The following is a 3,616-nucleotide window of genomic DNA, read 5'->3' as shown; positions in this document are numbered from 1 at the left end:
CACCAACCATCTGTTGACGTGGTTCCATCTGGTGCGAGGGCTTTATTGTGCCTCCTCAGAAGAGTGGTAGGCCGCGGAGACGCTGCAACGCTTGGATGTAGTTTCCGGGTTCGGGAGGGATTCCTCTGGCAACTCACCCGACGTCTTCAGGACCTGCGAAGTGGCGAAGACGCCCCGGGGGTCCGCAACACCACCCACGGGCTGCCGAGGCTGCGGGACGTCCGAACTCGGGTGATTGGAACCCGAGGCTGCGCTGGAGGCTGGTCTGGAGGACACGTCAGTGCCTTTGTATCCGCCCGCGCTACCGGCAGCCTTCTGACGAGCTAAAATTTTTGCGAGCAGCTGCGCATTGGCGAATGCCGAAGCACCGTGCTGCTGCTGAGATTTCTTGATGACCGCAAGGGGTCGCTTCACAGAAGAGCCTGCTGATGCTGGTTGGCTGCGATTGTCCGGGAGTGTACTCAGATCGGGTACAGTGACGGGCCTCTCACTAGACGGCTGGACACATACTACAGTGTCACGTGCGCCATCGGATTGGTGTCCCGAAGTTATTCCGGATGGCTGTGAAGGCGTCGTCGATTGTCCTGATGAAATTAACGCTTTCGTTTTCCTTGCAGGCGCCGGCCTGCCTTTCACCGTACCAGTTGTGTTCGTGTGATATTCGCTTCCTAGTGACTGTCTGCGTGAACGGTCGGAAAGTTTCCAGCTTTTAGTGGGAATGATAGTTCCACCATCTTCAGCGTTCAGGGAGTGTGGTTGCAACCTGCCGCTACGCGTCTGTGATTTTGCAGGGGCTTTCATAAACCTGTTGTCCGCGGCTTTTCTACGGCGTGGTGTACATGTATCACCGCTATATGACCTCCCGATCCTCGGGGCGTTTCTCCAGTGCCGGTGGCCAGAGCCTCCACCAGTGCCGCCTCATCCACCTTAGTAGTATTCCTCTCGTAGGAAACGTAGAAATCGTACAGCATAGTTGTGTAGCAGAGCTGCAAAGACAACGCGTGTAATTAGTTTCATCTGCATCTTTATTACCAACAAGTCATACCAGAGGATACAACCAGAAACCGTTTCCGATAATACAGGGTGTTTCGAAAACTGTGTCCGAAACTCCTGAAAACTAAGATATTTAACGTTCGCTCGCTGCCTTTATAATTACATTTTCTGTGGCGGCAGCCATCTTAACATGACTGGAGACATATCTTGCGGCAGTAATTAAAAAAATTCAATGAATGTAATGTTTATTCACTTAAGACAGGCGGTCGGGTCAAACGGGACAATTGGCGCCCTTCCAGTGAAGAGTTTATTGTCGCTTTGAAATTTCCAAAAGGGGACGCTGGTAATTTTAGCAGAGTGATGGAATCTGATTTATTTTGCGGGCGAAACCAAGACGAGGAAGAGCGCTGCTGTCTTACACTTACGAGACGTTTAGTATGAGCGACAGTCGTTACATCAACCATCGATCGACTTCGCTTCGTGGGTGTACGGGCTGTGCTTGCGATTACAGCACGGATGGCGCACGTACGTTGACGAATGCGGACGAACTAAAAACGCTGCGATCGTTGTCATGAACGGTGACGTCATCGTGGTCGTCTGATAGTTGCGCTCTTCGGTTCCTGTTTTCCCGGTGAATTTGGTCGTATTTAATTACTCCGCAATAATTACCAGAGGCCGCTTCTTGGAAATCTGAAAGCGGCAAAGGGGTCTTCGCTGGAAGGACTTCAATTCGCCCATTAGACCCGACCACCTGTCTCCGTTAACTACAAAAACTAATTATTTTATATCTTTACTTACTGCTCTAACTGATGTCCCTAGTTATCTTAAATGGTCCCTAAACCATCCGAGGTATAAATTTACTTACGGTGTTGCAGTTGTGCACGAGCATACAACGAACCGTGGTCGTGACATTTTTCGCGGAGTTACACGTGTTTGATGATCCAAAGATCTCGCTCGTTTCGCTCTTTCCTTCGCTAGCTCCGTTCGTCCGCTCCTTTCGCCTCCTGGCCGAGTGCTCCTCCTCGCCGTGCGAGGAGGAAGAACGACGGGGTCGCGTACTTGCGTGGATGACATGAGCAGGCGACAACGTAGACGTCACGGCGAACGTTGAGGTACTGAGGATTGCCGAAAGACCCGGAGAGAAAGGATTCTTTTTTGGAGTTTGTGGGGCGCCCGCGGCTCGCAGCGCTGCCGCGTTGGGCATTGTTGATCGCGGCATAATTCTAAACTCGATGTGCGCGTTTGCTTGAAATGCTAAAAAACTATCGGAGGTGGTTTAGGGGCCCTTGAGGTATCTGTCGCTACATAAAAAAGTAGTTATGAAGGCAGCGATCAAATATTTCATTTCCCTTGGTTCTGAGGATTTGCGGACACATTTCTTGAAACACCCTGTATATGTCACACGATATAAATTTTGCACTCGCATGATGTTATAACAGTAAATTATATTCAATCTGTAGTTTCGATCGTGCGAAAATAAGACAAGTCACATAATATCAGTTTTGTCGTTTCGGTTAGAAATAATATTACCATTTCTTCACAATAACTAAAGTATTTTTTTCAGTGCGTGATACACTGCGATCTATCGATATGGCATTGCAGTTGGTCAAAACTTAACCAATGTTGCTGCTTCTATTAACATTGTCAGCTGCAGACCGACTGTCTGTCTGTTTAAAATCAATTCAATAGGTGTCAGCAAAAAGAAAAAAAAAACAGTCATAAAGGTAGGGCAGCGCCAGCGCCAGATAGCGTTTGGGACCCATTCTTAATTAATTCGAATCAAATATTTTTTTTCCACTGATGTTAACAGTGTCGTCTAAATAGCTAGCAATTCTGTGGTCATGGCGAAGTTTCGTAGATTGTTTTATGAAGATCTGCGCTCAGTTAATGCTTTTTAAGAGTGTGCGTCTGTTTTTGCTTAATAAATATTATTTACTCTTTATGCGGCATTCTATTTTGTTCGAACAGAGGCTATTTTAACATTGCGCTACTTTCAGTCTATAAATAAAGAACACTAATTACGCATTCTGGAAGATGAAGATATAGATACGCTATAAACAAATAAGTATATTGGAATCAATTCGTGAACCAGATGAGTAACCAATTAATAAAATATTCTCTTAGCGATCAGTGAGTGAATGTCCCTAGAGTGAAAAAAATGTATGGAAGTAATGATATGCGCCATTTGAGATTGCTGCTTTTTCTGCGGCTGCTTATGACATTGTAAAACCAAGCAACTCTGAAGGTAGCACGAACGGACGTAGGCCAGTTAGACACAGCTGTTGCTGTAGGATGGTCACCGAAGACCTAAAGGTAAGTCAAACTCTGGATTTTTGTGCGCCGAAACTTTGGGTTTTTGTGTTCCGAATTGTGATGTGAGTCATGCCTTATGATATCTTCAGATTAGTTCCTGCCACATGGTGTTCTTAAACGTGTCTGCTGTCGTGTACGCGATGGTGTTTCCATTTATAAATATTAACATGTGGGGTCTAACACGGGAATGCAGTAGCGCAACTTAAGGCACACTATAGCGGCATTTGCAGTAATATTTTTTTATTTCACGCTACCACGCGTCCGCAGGCCTGACAGTGGCGAGGAGTCGAGAGGAATGTACGGAAGAAAT

Source organism: Rhipicephalus sanguineus, chromosome 2, assembly GCF_013339695.2.
Source record: "Rhipicephalus sanguineus isolate Rsan-2018 chromosome 2, BIME_Rsan_1.4, whole genome shotgun sequence".
Classification (NCBI taxonomy): domain Eukaryota; kingdom Metazoa; phylum Arthropoda; class Arachnida; order Ixodida; family Ixodidae; genus Rhipicephalus; species Rhipicephalus sanguineus.
This window is presented reverse-complemented; position numbering follows the sequence as displayed.